The 19,373-nt window shown below is 42.0% G+C and overlaps 1 long non-coding RNA gene across 1 annotated transcript; it reads left to right on the top strand.

The window, feature by feature from the left end:
* Positions 1–1,727: 1,727 nt before the first annotated feature.
* On the top strand, positions 1,728–18,421 carry LOC144367031 (uncharacterized). Its single transcript, XR_013426235.1, has 2 exons — positions 1,728–1,831; positions 13,500–18,421. It is a non-coding gene; the product is annotated as an uncharacterized LOC144367031 (long non-coding RNA).
* Positions 18,422–19,373: the final 952 nt, after the last annotated feature.

Genomic DNA, 19,373 nt, shown 5'->3' with positions numbered 1-19,373 from the left:
CTCACTTACCTACCACTGAATTCCATGGGAACCAGTGATAGGTGATCCTAGAGCCAAGTACTTTTTATTATTCATTTACTCAGCAATCTGGGTGTCTGTGTAGGTGGAAGCACCACACGGGGAGTCCTTCCACTTTTTCTGGCAAGCAGACTCTAGAGGAGCATTAGGCTGAGTCTGACGTGTCATCTTCTCTTCAAGCCTTAGCTTTTATCCTGACCTCGCTCACAGGCTCTAGGTCAGGAGTGGCCAGCCCTTCTCCAAGCTTTTCACCTTTGCTTCTTATTTGCATCTCATTTGCTAGTTAGCATGGGATAACTTTCTGCTTCCGCTTATCATTTGCAATGCATGGCTGGAGAGCTGGTCTTTTTGAAACCAAGGCTGTGTGTGGCCCTGGCCCACGTATCACAGTAGATGTACAACAACTGCCTTCTCGTTTTGATAGCAATGATGATAGATGGTACATCCAGGGCTCCTTCACCATCACCCTCTCAGCTCCTGACTTATGTGTGATTCAATCAGATAAGAAATCACCAGGCCATTCACCCTGGCCATGGATCACATCTTCCCTGTTCAGGAATTATGTCTGTGAAAACAAGTGATAGGAGAATGTCCTTACCTCTGGAAAAGTATTCAATTTTCTACTGTCAAATACCCAGAACGGACGTGGACAAGGTTCAAAGAAAATTTGTTTTCATCTCTAATCCGTGGTGGTTGAAGCCTGATGAATGTCTGCTCACCTTTCCTGAGGTGTCATGGAATTTTTGAAGTAGACAGAAAGCCCTGACAGTGCCAGCTCAAGGGTACCCTTCCAAGGCTTCTGCATGTGTTCTGGGCTTCTTCACCTGTTTGCCTCCCTCCCAGCAGTCTGAATTCTCGTTGAGGATAATGAATTGTGTGTGTACAATTGACTATCTATGATTCCTCAGCACCTAGAAGTTCTTGCTCAGTGAATGAATGAAAGAATCTACTTCTGTCACTGTTACACTGTGCTTTCCAACAGCATGGATAGATGCATCAAATCCAAAGAGGATGGCTAAATAAAACCCGGCAACTCATTTGGTCCAAAATATTGAACGTCTTCTGATAAGTGATCTTATTCTCTTTCTTCCCTGCTTTCTCCTTTGATGGAAAAGTTATAGAAAAGAAGAAGTAGGTGTAGATCAGGAGAAAATGATCAGGGAAATCCACAAATCTGTCAACGTGATTCTGCGCGTTATCACATTAACAAGAGCTCTCTCCATCTGGGCAGCACTGCCTGCAGAAGCTCTCCCAGTTTCAACTTTACATTAATTAAAAAGACTTATACCCCAAATCTACAAAGGCATTCAGTGCTCCAGGAAGAGTGTTCTGCCTAGGAAGGGAGTTACTCAGGGAAATGAAAGTGAAACCTTCTTAAAGCCTGCTCTGTGCTTGTCATTAAAATTTAAATCATCAAGTGTTTTGATGCATTACTGCTACACCAAATGCAACCCCTTTTTAATTCCAGATATGATGCTTTTGCTCAGGAAAAATGAATTGGGGGTTCCCAGATGACTAGTTATACTGTCTACAATCCCCAAACCTCCTTTTTCTCAAAATGTTGCTGTTCCCTGCTTATCACCTGCAAGCCCCTTGATGTTTATCTTACTACATTAAAACAGAGCAGTGGTATTTTTTTTTTCTTCAAGGTCAGCTGGATGATTAAGCTGTCACTGCTGATCATGTATTTCTTTTATGCAAGACATTGCAAAGTGCAGGCAGTCTTTTTTCACTACAAGGTAACAGATGCAGCGAGTGTGTGAGATGGAAAAGTGGAGCTGAGTCCCTTCCCAGTGCATCTGCATACCCATGGGTAGGTTTCAAGCTCTCTCAATCTGCTTCTCCTTTCTGTACATGGCTTTCATCGTGGGGAGGTTGCAAGTATTAAGTGGGAAAACTTATGTACCCATGCCTGACACTGTTCTTGATCACTATGACAGCCTGAGGATATGTGACCTCCCTCCACTTTTACCCCAGTGACTAACTTAGAAGCAGTGGCTAACTTCCTTGGGTAGGGGTTTTCTCATGTGCTGCTCTTCCATCTTCATTCTGTCCCCTTTCAGGACCAGTCACAGGGACATATCCATTTGGGAGACGTCAACCCAGATTAGATATGCTGAAGTTTATGGCCTTGCGATATAGACCCCTGTTCACCCCCCAGCTCTGAGACTTGGGTCAAGACATTCTACCTTTTTGAGGTAGAAATCCTCATTCCCCCAAATTCCTCAAACTCTAGAGTGAATGTCAAGGGAAGCCTTTGATTGGTTAGAATTGTGATTAAATATTACAATGTTGCTGCTTTTGGACCTTCCTCTGCTTCAAAGTTCTCACTTGTAAAAATGGATTTGATCACAGCACATGTGCTGGATGATTGATGGGATGAGAAAAGAAGAATAAAGAGCTTAGCCTAGAACCTGGTATTGAAATATAGTTGATGTATATCATATTTCAATGGGATTCCAATTATTGTTGTAATTTCTTCTTGGGAAAACAGGAAAAATAAATAGAAAGATACCTTCTAGAACTGTTACGTAAGTCCAGAGAAGCCATAGATAGCAAACTGTCCTGGGTAAGCTGGAGGCAGCACTTGTAGAAGTTGCTGGTGTTCTCAGTGCAGCATGAGACCTTAACTGTCACTGACTGTGAGTGTGCTTCAACATCCTTGATACTGGTGCTCTCCCTCCCAGCAAGCAACCCTGAAAAATGAGGACACATGAGGGTTGCTGCACTTGCCCTTGAAAACCTCTGTTTGCTTCTAGTCTCCCAGGAGATCGTAGCTGTAGTTTCTTTTTCTGTATATGCAGGTCGTGAAGACTCATATTTTACCTCATGACCTGTCATAGCTTTTATGATCAGCCCACCACTGAGAATTCCTCCTGTAGAGTGGGACAGGTATGGCCTGCAGAGAACTTAGCCAAAATAATGACATGACTGAGCATTAGTTGAGTTTGATGGTGGCTACTTTATCTTGGAATAATCACATAGGTCCTTGTTTGGATGACTCAGGAGTATAGTATCTGTTGTTTACACTCTGTGCTGCTATTTGGAAGATTAGTGTTTGTTGATGGAGTAGACTTGGGATGAAAAATGGCCTCAGGGCCCCAGGGCAAAAGAAGAGCCACCAGAGGTCTCCATCCCCTTCCCCTGACAAATAACAATAGCAAAATTGACAGTCACAAAATTGCACACCACAAAGGCCAGTTGTTTACCTTAGCGGAATTTCCATTTTGTGTCCTGTGCGTCCTTTTTACATCTGTTTCCATTTCCAGTGTGATGGCCCATACTAGCAGCCGTCCTCTTCATCCCATTTCTATGACCGAAGGGACATTGCTACAAACCAAGTTGCAACCCCTTATTGTGAGTGCCATGTGTAGCCTTTAATAAAAAAAAAAAATGGATGCGCTTTCAAATCAAATGGTTCTGGACTCAAATGCAAGCTCCAGAGGTTTCTGACCTTCAGATCTTGTGAAGTCACCTAAAGGTGGGAGTTTTGAAGCTAGATTTAAAGATAGGTAGTTAGTGTAGTTATGTAAATCGGGTCTAATATTGAGTAAAATCAAGAATGAAGGCCATTATAGAAAATGGAGTCCAGGAAATCCGAGCAGCACTTGGGAAAGTTGAAATGTTAAAGATCCGAGGCCCCGGGAAGCCCATCCCAAGGAAATATTAATGAAGCAGCTCCCAGCAAACAATGGAGATGCTAATCCAAAAGCCCTCCCCGCCCTGATTACTCTGGCCCACCTGTCCCCCATCTTTTGGGCTTTCCCACCTACGTTCCATCACTGCAAGATAACAGAACAAAGGACAGGAATGTGACTGGAATGCTGGAAAACTGAAAGTAGACCATAGCTATAAATGAGAGAAGAACTCCTCCTTCAGGGATTCCACCTTTTGGGTCCCCTTTTTCCTGGGAAAGAAGTCTATTCTGCTGTCCTTTAATAAAGCTTCTACTTTCCACTCTGACCTTGCCTCGGAGTGCTTCTCTGGTGTTATACTTCAGCATTGGGGAATCAAAGACTTGTCACCGGTAAAAAGCAGTAACAGTTTGAGCCTCCTTTTCTCTAAACTGGGGATTGAAATGCTGACACCCCAGTTTTGTATTGTGCGTGCAAATGAGACCTTGTACTTATTCAAATCTACTGCTAGCCGGAGGCCACAGCCTGGGATGCCCACAACTCAGGATGCCTTTGCCTAAAAAGGAAGATAAAGGACATACCTTCTGGAACAGCTCAACCCCAGCAGACAGTATTTTGCTTCCACTTGAAATTTTGAGCGCTGATGGTAAAAAGGCAGGACCCCGAGGTGTTCAGATATAATATCTAACTCCTGTAGGACTTAGACTCCTTTTCAGTCCTCGGATCAGTGTCCACACTGAGACTTTCTTTTCACTGCCTATTGCTTCCCATGCATCTGAAATATGAATGCTGTTGCAGCTTCTGCCACCAGACCCTAGTGCTGGTATTGAGAAACCAGCCTCTACCTCAGAGCAAAGCCTGTCCAAGGAAGGGGGCGTGACCCTTGTACTTGGAAAGACCCACAGACCCCTAGGCACAGACCCTGTTGAGTTGTTTATCTATAAATAACAGGAGAGATCTGCTGCACCAGGTGGCCCTGACTGAGTCAGGCTAGGTAAGGACCCATAGCAACCCCCTAGCAACCACCAATCAGCATGAGACAGGGAAAATACCTGGGATGCCAGATGACCCTCCCAGTAGTTTACGGTGGTTGATAACATGTTGGGAAACCAGGTAGTTCAGCACTGTACACCCCTCTTGGCTTAAACCAATCAGTTCAAAAGAATCCCCCTCTGGTACTAACCAATCACCCTTACCCAACTTGTTTCTGCCAGTGAATGTGCTAATCAATGTTAAGAGTTGTTGTTTGATTTTCCCGAGGTGTGTGATGATTTCCTAAGAGATGCTATGATGTATGTGAAGTCCCTGTCTTCCCCAAAGAGTGTATAAAACTGCTGCAAACTTTGGGCTCGGGACCTCTTAGCGTCACCAGTTGTTGTGTGTGTGTGTGTGTGTGTGTGTGTGTGCGCGCGCGCGCGTGCGCGGAGGACCAAGCTAGCTCGCAATAAACACCTCCTTGCTGCTTACATCGATCTTGGTCTCTGATGGTCTTTTGGGGGTCCTGAATTCGAGCATAACATTGTCAGGGCTGAGCCGAGAACCCACAATGAGTCTTCTGGCTCATTGTCCTGTTGGCTTCCTACTGAATCACTTTCAGCACAGCTTCTGTGACCTTGAAAACCTCAGGGAAGTCATATCTGGGGAATGAAGCATGGATTGCTACAGCATAAACACTCACCCTTCTGCCCAGGATTTTCAATCTTCATCCTTACTTTACATTTGTTCCTTTATTTCCTCTCCCACCAGCTCCCCAAATCAAAGAGGCCTTACCTTCTATTGTATGTGAATCTCAAAGGTCAGCTGCCATGGCTTCCCAAATTCTGATTATATGTGATCCATCCTGCTGTTTGCATGACACTCAAGCCAAGAAATCTTTTGTTCAGCAACTGGATGTTTGCCTTGATCATAAGCCATTAGTGATCTTCAATAAATGAATGGGTGCTCAAATTTTATGAGTGTGTTTAAGTTTCTTTCCACACCCAGAAGCTAAGCTCAAGGATGACCTTTCCATACTCTCATATGCTATGGGAGGGACCGTTATCTTCACATATTGGAATGTAAGCAGAAGAAATAGTTATTTACTTTTTTTTTTTTTTTTACACTTACCTGGATATCTGTTGCTAAACCTCTTTGCTCAAGCAACCTTGTGGATTTCTCATTCTGTAGTCAGAGCTAGATTTTAAGCTTTTGGCAGCCAGAAACCATGTCTAAGAGCCTCTCCAGGTCTGTGCTTGCCATAGCACTGAGGAGAGTCATCAGATTCAACCTGAAGAGGTCAATCACTTGGCCTGGAAGTTATTAATAACATTTCAGTTATGGAAATGTTGCTTTCTACCTCACACTTGAGAGGCACTAAGCCATAAGATTTTTATTTCTGGATAGGACCACAGGCTTCTTATTTTTGGTTGTGCTATCCCTCCTCATGCCTGTATCACAGTAGCCAAGCACCATCATGGTGGTGAGCCCTGCAGAGAGACTTCCACAAGATGCTTGAGTTCTTCTCAGGAGCAGAGGAAAACAGGAACAAAGGGCCTCAGGGTGGCCTCAGCAAATATTCTCATCTGGTTAAACAAAGCCTCCAAGGTGCCTGTGAAAGTTCTGTTTCGTCCCCAACCAGCAAATCTGAGGAGTCACTTCTAAATTTGACAAATTTATCAAAGTTTATTGTGTTCGTGCTGCTCAGTTTCTAATAAAGATAATTAAAAGAGGGTGGAGGACGTGTTAGGAGGATCTTGGAAGGCTGAAGGCTTAAGAGAAACTAAATCTGAGTAACTTTTAAGTGGACAAACAACTCCAAAATCAACTTGCTTTCTGCAGGCAGCAATGAAGATTCACTTCCTGAAATTCCTAAGCCTTGGCCATTTTATTGCAATGTTCATTTCTATGTATTGAACAGTGTCTTGTTTTATTCTCCCCCAAATCCTATGAGGGCAAGAATTAGTGACCCCCATTTCAGATTGGAAGTACCTTTGACTCAAACATGCAAAATGTCCTGAAACTAGAAGCCAGGCTACATCCAGGTATTTATTTGACTAACATGTCCCTGACCCTTCAGGACTGCAGGATGGTTGGGTCTTAGTCTGCCTTTCGGAGGGCAGATTTTTATCATAAAGCAGGTTTCATGGCCCATGGGATGAATCTATGTGGATGAAAGGAAGGATGCAGTGACTCACCTCCCCAGGGCTGGTACCTCATAGATGGCCCATGACTCAGGAGAAGGGAACCTGAGGTGGGGCCTGGGTAGGAATCTGTACTTTCCTTGTTCATTCACACTCATTCTGGGAAAGTCCTGCAAATGGCAGGTTGGTACAAATCACTAGGATGGATTTCCTGGACATGTACACAAAAAGAAACCACACCCTTCACCTTACCAAGAAAGGAAGGACCCCGAGAAAACTTCTTGAGAAAATGCAAGGAGTGTCTTCCTAAAACTGGATTGTTGAGCTGGGGTTGTAGCTCAGTAGTAGAGCGCTTGCCTCACATACATGAGGCCTTGGGTTTGGTCCGCAGCACCACATAAAAATAAATCAATAAAAATAAAGATATCGTGTCCATCTACAACTAAAATAACAAATTTAAAAAAAAACTGGATTGTTTGGAGGTTATCCATCTCATGGGAGGCAATGTCTGGATAATGCTTTGTGAGAATCAAGAGCTGCATTGGAATTCATGCTGCCCCAGCGACTCCAACTGCTTCAAGTTATCAGTGCAACATCTGAATAAGGGAAGACCCTTTTCTCCCAAAACATTGTGGGAATTATATGAAACCAGCAAACACTAATTCTTTCTGCTTTCATATTTATGGAATTTAATTTTCCTGAGGGTAAAGATAGAATTGGTGAGGAAAAATCTGTTAGGGAAGGTGGTGACTAGACACAGTGTAAATTTGCTGGAAATAAGGATGCCAAATCAAGTGTCACTTAAGTGCCCTACTGTTACATATTCAATTTAGTGCTTTAGAATTGTGAAATCAACATATTACAGACAAAGAAATGATAACTATTGTGTGTTAACCATATGAATGAACATTTGCTATAATAATTTATTTCCAGAATAATTTGTTTAGGGAGGATAGTTTTTAATAGTATCCAGAGTATTTGCAAATGCTATATCATTCCCATAGTTAATTCAGCAAGCAGACTATTATTATCCCTATTTCCCAGAGAATTTGTGACTTGCCTAAGGATTCTCAAGCCTCAATTGGTCCTATTGCCAAGCATGCTTCTGCAAAGACAAGAATGAGCTTGCCTTCCAGTGACCTCCAATCAAAAACTATAAAATCTTCTAGCAAAGTTAATAGTAGTATTGCCTGAGCACTCGTAGGGCCAATAAATAATGAATGCTTATTAAAACGTATTGACATGATAAATATTTTACGTGGCGTGTTTATAACCTGCAAGCTGGGGCTTGGAGGATTCCTCTCATTTGTAGTCCCTTCACTTGCTGTGTGCTCCATGCAGAGAAAAACAAATGAACAGAAAAACAAATGCAAAGAAGAGTGGGTCGGTGGGAGGGTCATATGCAAATTGTAGGTTCAGACTCTGTCACAGGTTCCCAAGACACTTATGCTGGAGGGCAGTGTCATTCTTCAGCAATCCCAGCTTAATTAGTAGCCTGCAAGAGAAGACTGAAGGCTAGCAATGTTCAGGCCCTTCTCTTTCAAAATGCAGACACACATACACATTGGACCATCTAGTGCTTTCCAGAATGGGAATGAATGCAAGGTTAGAAGTCTAAGGAATTGCAAAAAGTTGTTTGCATATATATCCATCTCTGTTTACCAACTATCCTGATTCAGCAAATCAAAATAAAAGCCCCAAAGATAAAAGGCTTTATCAACTAAGACAAGGGTCTCTCATAGGTGACCTAGACCTAAAATCTTTTGTTTAACCCATTAAGTCTTTCATTTTCAACAAATCTGTCAAATTTACTTATTTATTTTTTTCTAGCATTCATTTTAATAGTCAAAAATGACTTTATGTTAATATTCTTTCTAAGACAGCCTCACCTAAAATGTTTGGCCTAGAAATGACACAAAATGTTAGGCTTGAGGTTCTTCTGCCGTGTAAAATATTCCAGAAGAAAATAACAAATCAAGCACTGGCAGGTGATACTAAATGAGTAGCCCAGAAGCAGTTCCTCCTGTGAAAAAATATCTTCCTAGTTGGTGCATTACGTGCGAACCAGGGGCTGCAGTATACTTACTGTGTTATTGCTCTCAGAGTCAATTGTGAATCAAGAGTCAGAAACCAGTATGACTCAAGAGCTCTCAAAAAAAAAAAAAAAAAAAAGCTGTCTTTTAGAGAATTGCGTGTTTTTATACAGCTCATGTGGAGGGGAAGCTGTGATTAAGGATCTGTAATTTTTATTTGGAGACTTTCAGTTCTGCTCTAATTTGGTTGAAACCATTGGTTCCGTCTTTCATTTCCTGTAACAAGTATTTCACTGAGACCAGCTTCTGGGCATTTCTATGTAGTCCTGGTTGGCTGTAATGATGAGCAGGGACCTGCAGTGTCTTCTCCAAGGGGATCCAGTAGGTGGAAGACTTCTGTTCATTGGGGGGCTCTCTCAGGGGTGTGGTGAGTGCTGGAAGGATGCACCATATATGGAAAGTGTCTGGACTCACCCCATAGTTCTGTCCATAACCAAAAGTTGGATACTAAATGCAGAAGTTATAAATGGAAGAAAATGCCAACTGCATGAGGACCTGTGGTTTGGAACCCAAGTGACAATCAGAAGATTCAGGGGAACTCGAAAGTTAACAGATGCTTTTGGCCTAGAGATTAAAAATTCAACAAAGAGAAAGAAAAGGAAAGAAGAAAGGAAGCAAGGAAAGAAGGGATGGAGCGAGGGAGAAAGGAAGGGAAGGAGGGAGGGAGGATATTTTCTTGCACTTTGAAAAAGAAATGTTCGATCATTACTAGACTTTAGTATTCTGCTTAATGCTAAAAATTGAGTGCAGGTCCCTTGGTTAAGCAAAAAAAAAAAAATTGCTCTGAGAATGTGGTGTGAGCTCAGAGGTGGAGGATGGAGACCCTGAAGGGCCAGAGTCTGCTCCCTAGTTCTCTACAGCTCTTGTCACCATTAATCATTTCCTCCCGATGGTTCACAGTTCTGAAACGTGTGAGGACACTTGATATTACTCGGGTGTGTTCTAAGACTCCTCTAGAATATATTTGAAAATGAAAAAAAACTAGAATCCCCTTTTATTTCTTAAGCGTTCCATTCTGTCAGTTATGTGAGTTTGGAGAGGAGCCGGGATGCTGTCCATCTGGCCTCCAGCAGTGCTGTGGCCGACATTGGCATTCCATAACCTTCTTGAGGCTTCACCAGGAGTCTGGAGTCCCCACCTGGGGGGAGGACAGAAAGGAAAGAAGGCAGGGGTAGGAGTTCACAGATGATATAGGCCCCAGCACCCAGCAGGGCCCAGAGCAGCCGGATCCTGGCACTGTCTCTCCTTCAGACTGGGGGAATGTGATTCGCAGAAACTCCCCAACTCCAGGGAGAGCAGGGAGCACAGGGCAGGGGGGCTGAGGGGACAGTGTTCATGTAGTTGATCTCCTCCTTCTAAGTCACATCTGTGTCTAAAATCTCCTCCTGTCACCAGGAACTGACTTGGGAGCCACCACATGACACCTCTTTTCCCTGAAGCAGCGGCCCTCACACAATAGAGAACCCCTCAATCTCACCACTCAGATTTCCCTTTTCTAGAAGATAGGTTAAATGAATTGGGCCACTCTTTTAGCAAGATTCTTTTACCCTGTGGTCAGAAGGTTATTAGAGAAGGCTCTTTGGACCTAACTTCTTCTTCTACTCCATTTGTCTTGCTAAATAAGATATCTCCTGCATTCCCCCAACTCCTTCCCCTCCTTTTCTGCTTCCCTCCTTCCTTCTTTGTCCCTCTCCTCCTTCCATTTTCCTCCTTGCCTCCTCAATTCTCTCTAAGAAACACATGATTTGTTGTTACATTGTCCAAACTTGAATCTCAGCACAGTCATGTACTACATATGTGGTCTTGAATAACTTATTTAAGAGCCTGTCTTTCTTCTTTCTATGAAATGGGTCAATAATTGTATCCATCTCATAGATTTGTTCTAACACAGAGAGAGAGACCTAGAAGACTATCTGGTCTGTAGGAAGGGCTGGGTAGGTTCTAGCTATTATCATAACTATTTATTCAGCTTCCACCCAGGGATATACCTCTGCACATAACCAGAAAGGAAATTATGCCTGGCTTTGCTTGTTTATGGATAGTCTGTGAGACAAACATGGGATTCAGCTGCATTCTGTCACAATGGGAAACGTGACATTAGAAACTGTCAACGTGCATAGGGAAGGCAGAAGAGAAGTCCCTACCCTGTGTGAAGGAAAGCTCACAGGGAGAGTGTTTTGTTCCTGTGGTGTGTTGATGGTGTGATTGAGGCCAGGGAAAGTTTTCCTGGTATATTTGTTGTACTCATGAAGCTTGCAGATACTTCTAAGACAGTCAGAAACAGTTTCAAACAAGAGAGGGAAGTTCATTAGGACCAAATGGAACAGATACATTTGGCCATAATACAGTGAGCACTCATTATGGAGGGTCATGGACTTTGAGTCACTCAGGAGTTATCTTCATTTACAAAATGATTTCTGATGCCACTTTGGGCTCTTTAAAGTCAATGGAATTTTAGTTTTGTCCTGATGGGAATAGTGGGTTTGGTGGGGTCTTCTGATGTTTTGCAGGAAAACAGTATGTCAAAATAGGTATTGTAGAAATATTCATTATTTGTGGTATACAAGGTAAACACAGGGACAGAAGGAAAATGGATACATTCATCAAACATAAAAATTTCCTTCAGGTAGGTTTTAAATTTCACAATTCACATGTAGGTCGTTGAGTTTCAGAGAATTAAGAAGACTGGACTGAGATCACTAAGCTAACAAGAAATCTCCTCTGTAGTTTCCAGAGCTCAGCCATGGGGTTGGGCTGGGAGGAACTGGTCAGGAGCTGGGTGTGGGGTTCAGTCCTGCTTCTGTCACTCTTGCTTGGCTCTAGGCAACACACTTTGACCTCTCCTTTTACCTGGTAATAATTGCTCTTATCTCATAAGTGAAAATTAAATGAGATACTACAAATATAAGTCTTCGAAACTGTAGGCCCAAGCCCCAGCTGCTTTTTATATCATACCCCATGGCCACTAGAAGGGAGGTGGTACAGAGGCTGCCCTGATGCATGGGGATGTCCCCTCAAGAACAAGGCAGATGGACTGAGAAGTTGGGGTAGGAGGACAGCTATGTCATCTTGTTCTATAAGGTTTTAAGAAGACATTTTTAGGATGGTTATCACTATGCTTCTTAGAATCACCGTTTTTACTAATAATGATCAACTACTATTTTAGGGATAATTTCATTCCATTTATTTCAGTCTAATTTGCTCTTACTGTGGCAGGCAGGAATATACAATGCTTTATTTCTGCCACTTCTCTGAATCTTGGCTCATCATTAGTAGGATTTTGTATATATTATCTCAAAAACTTATGTGGGATCTTTTCTTTGTTTAGCAGCCCCAGAAAGGGATACCCAGAGTCCCACTAAGATAAGTTTGTTATTAAGCAGCCTTCTTTAGTGTCTGTCCCCCATCCCTTATGTAAGAACCATTGTTCTTTTCTCCACAGCAGCAGTGAAGGCTGACATAGCAACCTTGTGGAGACATTGAACCAATTGAAGAAGTCAAATGGCACAGGGGTGTGCTGTGGGTGTAGGTGACCCAGCAAGGCAGATTGACTAAGTACCTCGGCAGGCCAAGCCAGCAAAAGTGCAAGAAAGAGGCGAGTCCTGGTGGATGTTATTGCTACTATTGTTCTTTTGCCTGAAAAACACAGTGTTCCCTGTTCTTCATCTCCCTTTGCTTATTTATTGAATTTTTTTGCATTATTCCATTTGCTTAAAGTTCCAGAGAATAAACATAATAACACCATTGATTGAAATAATTAAAACAGATAGCTTCAATAATAGCAGAACTGAACAGCCATGAAGCAGCCGATTTCTCCTTTGTCATTCTCCTGGGGGGCTGGTTTTATAAAGCCACCTCAAGGCTGTATTTCTTGAATGTTTTGCAATTGGAAACAACTGTATTGTAATGGAAAAAGCCCCGTGTGCAGAGTCAGGGGCTGGCCTTGCTCAGGACTAGCCTTGGTCTTTTCAGACAAGAGACAGAGCAGGACACCTACCTGCCACTCGCCTGTGACAGAAAACCAGCTTCCCACTCCAGGAGGAGACTGTTAGGAGAGTTCAATTACATTCTGAAGATGAAGTACCTAACACCACTCTGGATGCAATTTTGGTGTTGGTCTTTTAATAAATGGGTGTTTTTTTTTTTTTGTTATCCATGCAAGATGAATAAAAGAACAGAGAATTCTCTTCTCCTTTTTAGGAGACACTTCTTTTGTAGGAAAAAGAAAAGCACTTGTTCACTCCACCAGAACTCCAACTTCTTGATGAGAAAGAAATCTGAAGAATGTGTCCCTATCCTGTAGAAAATTAGCTGTTCCTAGACAACTCTAAGAAGACCTACAGGTACAGGTCCCCCACTGAGGACAGCCCCAGCATCAGGGACTTGTTAGGAAAATGATGACTCTGGAAATCATCAGGACTTTTGGCAAATGCCATTCCTTTTTCTTAGTTTGAACATCATTCTCACTGAATTCGATTTGTACTCTTTGGTAGGAGTTTCTGCTCTACTGCTCCATGAGGGCTTTGTTCTGCTGGAGGAATGGAAAACTTCCATGAGATGTTCCTTTGACCCCTTGATATCAACTTGTGAGAAATTGAGAGACTTTTCTTCTCTTCTTACCTCCTTTCCTATAGGCAGCATTGGCAGGCTGGAAACAGAATTCCAGGAATCCGAGGATTGTGGCCGAGGAGAGAAAAGAGGTTGTCTAGGAACCCAGACCCCTCTGCCAGACCCGGGGAGAGTCTTTGAGAATAGTCTTAGGTGAAGCCTGGAGGCTGCAGCCCAGATCAGCAAATCTACTCTGCCCCCGTGAAGAGCAGGACCCTGGGATTATCCAGGTAAACAAAACTTGAAAGGCTTTAATAGCAAGACACCGAGGGCTCTTCAGAGGCACTTTGAAGCCCAGGGAATGATAAACCAGGGGAGTCTCCAGGCTTATTGTTTGATTTGTTTCAAGTCAGTCAGGAGAGAGGTTATTTCTACCCAATTATTAATGATCATTCCATCTGGACATCTATAGAGGGGAAATTCTCCAGGACTGTAGCCAAAAATGAAAAAATCTACTGAAAATATTTTCACAATGAGTCAAAATGAGTTTGCTTGGATAGAAGCCTCCTTTTCTGTATCAGTTATGGACCCTGGTCTAGTTGAAAATTCAGACAGTTGAAGCTGCCTATCACACCACTGAGTCACCACCTGGGATCCAGGTATCTGCACATATTCTGTTGTTTTGCGCAGCTCAGCTGAATCAGTCACAATAGGCCCCATCTCAGACAGACGATGACTGGAAGGTTTGTGACTCAAACAGTTTAACGTGACCTGTTTTGTCTTCAGCAGGAAGATCCCACCTGATACCAGCTACTGACTCAGTCTGCCAACACAATCAGTTGGTTTTCATAGCATCCTTGCATAAATCACAACACAGAAAGATTGGCAAGATAATTTTTAACTTTTAAATTCCATTAAGAGAACCGTCAAGAAGCTAAGACTTCACATCTGAGTGTGTTTCTTCTTATACGTAGTCAAGAAGTGGTGCAGTTGGAAGGACTGCTTCATGAGAAATCAGCTGTGCTGCACTTGTAGTAAAGAAGAGGTTGGTGCTGATTCCCCAGGGGCTAGGCTCTCCTTCCTAAAGAGTTCAGAGTCTGTCACCTGTGAAGTGGCTTTTCCCCAGGTGAGACATTACGCTCCACAAGCCAAGCCTTTCTCTGTCAGGGGTCTATCAGTAGATGTCAACTGTTCACTCTACACATTATAGGCAGCTATAAAGAAACAAGACCTCTCACTAAGAATTTTACTCCATTGTTTTTTGATTCTAAAGAGCCCATGCTAATGCACTATGTGTGAGTTATTCTGAGTAATAATTCAGAGACAAAGCAAAAAACTTCAGAAACAATAGCAAGTATCCATTCAGGATTTATTATGCACAAAATACCAATAGATGTGTTTTCTGCTATTTATTATTCTCAAAAGTTCTGAAGCACATGTCATTAGCACTTTACTAGATGAGGAAACTGAGGCAGGAGAGGCATCTGAGGCTGCATAAAACCAGGCCTACTGACCCATTGCTGTGTTCTCCCTGAAAATCAACAAGTGCAGCACTTTAATGGAGCACTGTCTTCCTCACATTGGCAAAAGCAGGTGCACCAAGCTGAGAAAATATTGCTTTATAGAGCTGACTTCAGCGCAGTGGGTAGGATTCATTTTAAAAGGCCTAAGATCATACATCCATGAATTTGTGTATATACATACGTGTGTGTATTGTGTGTGTTTGTGTGTGTGTGTGTTATGTGTGAGATCCACCCCTATAGGTACAGATATTGCATCCACAGATTCAGCCAACCATGGATGGAAAATACTTATTTTTTAAAGTGGCATTGCTGCTGGAGTGAACTCTGTAGTTAGCCTACAATGGTTGCATCTGTACTAGATATATACATGCTATTTTTTCTTGTTGTTATTCTCTAAACAATACGTACATAGCATAATAACATTGAGATGAGGTTAGACAGTGTAAGTAGCCTAGAGATCATTTAGAGCATTTGGGAGGATATATGTAGTTTATTTGCAAAATCCACACAATTTGACATAAGGGACTTGAGCACCTGTGAATTTTGATAACCTCAAGGAGTCCTGGGACAAAGGATGACTCTCTATAATTTATTACATACTTGTATAAACATTTCCTATGCACAAGCTATGGTTTTATGCAATTTATATATTAATATGTCAGACCCATTTTCCTTACTTTTGCCTTTTCCATTCAGACAGCTAGTAAAAAAATACTCATAGACTGGGTGGCTTAAGCCATAAACATGGATTTCTCACTGTTCCCTAGACTGGAAGTCCAATACCAGGTCTGTTAAATGGTGTCTGGTGAGGGCCTGTTTCCTGATTCTTTGGCAGTGACATCTCCTGGGTCTCACATGGTGGGAGGGCATGGAGGTCCCTCTCTAGCCTCTTCTAAAGGCACTAATTCCATCTGTGAGAGCTCTATCCTCATGACCTAATAGCCTCTCAAAAGCCCCACCTCCTAATGCTGTCACCTTGGGGGTCAGGATTTTAGTGTATGAATTTGATGCAGGTGGGTGACAAGCATTCAGTGCACAATGCCTTCCAAATAGTTTAGCTTATGCTTCTTCACCTGACACTTTGGATCCGATGATGCTATGTTTAGGGGGATGTCCTGTGTGCTGCAGGATGCTCAGCAGGGTGCCTGGCCTCCACCCACTGAAGCCAGTTGTACATACTTAAGCTGTGACAACCCTGAGTGTCTCCAGTCATGGATGGCCCCTGCTGAGGTGGGGTGGGGAGCAAAATCAACCCCAGATGAGAAGCTCTGGTTCAGGTGTTTCAGAGCAAGTGAGTTTCTGAGTTTTCTCATCTTTGATTGAAACATCAAATATGTTAGTGACAAGTATCTCAATGGTTACTTCTGGACAGGAAGAAATCACGTGTGTTCTTCTGTCTTTGCTCTTCACCGTGATTTGGCCTGAGCAACCTTCTCAGCTCCTAGTAAATTTTCTTTCCCTTCCTCTGCATCTATAAGGGTTCTTCCACCCTTTATCAGGCTGAAGACTGATCCCTGTTTTGAATGGCCTGACTCTGCCCACCAATGATCTGGTCTTAAATAGGACATGATCATATGGCATGACATTTTTTCTACTATGTCTTCATAAAGAAGAAAGAAGTATGCTTTTTTTCTACTATGTCTTCGAAACTTCTTTCTTATTAGATTTCTCTTCTTAGGGGAAAAAAAATAATGTGAGAATATTATTGTTGACCTGCAGTCATCCATGGACTGAATCCACGTGTTTTCTTTTGGAATATCTGGAAGACGAATCCTCATAAGAAAACTGGTATTACTGAAGTATTATTTTTTCTGGTCCTCACAATGGTTTTTATTAAACAGACCAAACAGTGCTGAGTTCTACAGAATACACGATGTAAGAACAGTAGAGAAGTACTATTGGGATTTTTAAGCATGAAATTTGTCATCATGTTGGTGGCTGACACCTGTTTCTTCTCTGCCAAGGACTCTGAGCAGTGGCTGACCTGTCAACATGTGACCTAGCATAGCACAGAGCTCCTACTGTCCTTCCAGAGTCCTGAGGTTGAACAGAAGATTCTCTGAGCACTTGTCTCCCTTCTGTTACAATTTTTCTTTCACCTTCATCTCTGTATAATGTGCATCCATATTGTGGTGGTTTGTGTAAAAAATTCTGCCTTAATGTATATAACTTTCTGAGCCAATTTCTGTCTCTTTCCCACTGAAAGTAAATCCAAGAAATTTACAGGAATATTCAGAGAAGCTGCCAAAGAAAGAAGACTCAAATTTCTGATACCTGCACTTAGGGTCTAAGTTTAGCATTGGTGGATTTTGTTTGTTTTTGTTAGAATGAGGTTCTACTCATATTTGGGGTGAAAAGATGAGACTAAAATACAAGACATGTTAACTAAAATCTTTTAAAAGGAAGACCGACCTGAAATAAAATATTCTGTGTTGTTTTTAAGTAAGGTGAGAAAAGATCCTACCATTGGGAGAACATAGTTTCTTACAGTGAAAAATAATTCCTTTTGTGAAAAAGATTGTAAATAAACAATAGAAAAAATATTCTAAAGTAACATAACATTCTCAACATTTTATTCAGAACTTATTATCAATAAATAAAAATCAAAGAGTAACATCTTTGAAAATACACTGCATCGTAGAAAATGGTGCTATAAAACATCTTCCCACACAATGACAATAATCAATGTCACATCTTTACAAGCTGTACTTCTGCAACTCTGTTTATGTGAATATATGTGTGCATGTATATATGTATTTTCCCTAGTCAATTACATGATATTTTAAATGAGTAGAATAATATTTATTCTCTTCGTAACTAACTTACATTTATTTTTAGACTCCTCCAGAATGTTCTCATAAAATCAAACAATTTTGTATCTTATTCTTTGATCCAATGCAATTTGGTAATGAAAGTCTGTTTTCCCATTTTTCTCCATTTGAATGAAACGAAACTGAAATGCTTGGAACAGCACTAGAACCCATGAATTTCCCATCAGGAAGCTCTGCAGTATGAGTGTTATGACTGATCTCAGATGTTGAAAGAAACCCAACTCCAAGAATTAGACTTCACTCAACCGAGCAAAGCATGCAATACAAGCCTGTGTCTCCACTCACCCTTGAAAGAATGCCAAGGACAGCCTCCCTGAGGCTCCAGTTCCTGCAGTCTGGGAGCCCAGTGGGAGATTGAGGCCCTGTGCAGTTTGAATTGTGGATTTGTGGGTGGGTGGTCGTGTGTGTGTGTGTGTGTGTGTGTGTGTGTGTGTGTGTTTGTGTGTGTGGTGGGAAAGGAAGAGGGAGAGGAAAATGTGTTTTCTTTATCAGAAACCATTTCCTACATTCCAGTGTGTTTTCTATATTTATCTAAAGCCTCAACTAAGCTGGACACAGGGAAATAACAGAAGCATAGAAAGAATTATCACTCATATTTATGAAGAAAGGCAGTATGACTGTTTCAATTAAAAAACATTCCTGTTTTTCTCTCCATTTCTCTTTTTCCTGACCATTTCAGTATCTTGCCAAAAGCATTAAGCATCTCCTTGTATGTTTATGATAAATATTCCTTTCTATTTAGCACTTAAAACAGATTAATAAGAATGTAAGAGCAGCAATACACTTGAAAATTCCACACTTAATTCCTCCATCCCAAAATAGACAGATAGACAGACACAGGCCAGCAGATGGATAGAGATGTACATAGGATACCTGGAAAATGGCCAGAGGGAAACCAAGCAAAAATGTACCAAAGTTGAAGAAAATTTGGGCTTGAGTTCCCCTACTTCATCCATCTCTCCCAGTATTTAAAGTCCTAGGATGTGCTCAGCATGGCTGTCAATCAAGCAATCCTTAGAAAGCCAAACCCAGGCCCACAAGTAATTTCAGTTCCTTTGCTAAATAAATATCAGCTATCAAAAAAGTCCTAGAACACACAACTGTTCTTAGTCCCCTGACAACCGCTCAATAATCTATGATTTGCTTTGGGGAGAAAGAAAGGGGGGCCTTTTTGTTTCTTGCAGCATTAATCTGATTTGGGCAAAGTGCTGAGTGTCCAAGCCCTAGAAAAAGCTTCCCTGAAAAGACTGATTGTGTCAGGGCTGGCCCCTTCCCTGGTGGCCGGGGGTCCTGACCCCATCTAGGTGCTCACCAGCTGGGCTGGATGGGCAGCTGTCCACCCTAAGTGGGCCATTTGTCTTGAACTGTCTCCCTGATGGCAGTGAACTGCTCCTGCAGAGGTGCTGGAAGAGGATGGTAGACTTCGTCTTATACCCCAAGGATTGTATCAGCTTCACGATCCTTTTATTTCTCTCCTTAAAATATCTCTGTAAACTTAATTAATGAACAATCAACTGTCCAATTCATCTTTTTAAAATCAGATCTTGAGTGGCCAGATTTGATTTGGTTTCGGATTTCTTGATGGTTCAGATTTTATTAGATGAGG

The sequence above is a fragment of the Ictidomys tridecemlineatus genome, chromosome 10 (assembly GCF_052094955.1).
Source record: "Ictidomys tridecemlineatus isolate mIctTri1 chromosome 10, mIctTri1.hap1, whole genome shotgun sequence".
Classification (NCBI taxonomy): Eukaryota; Metazoa; Chordata; class Mammalia; order Rodentia; family Sciuridae; genus Ictidomys; species Ictidomys tridecemlineatus.
This window is presented reverse-complemented; position numbering and strand designations above follow the sequence as displayed.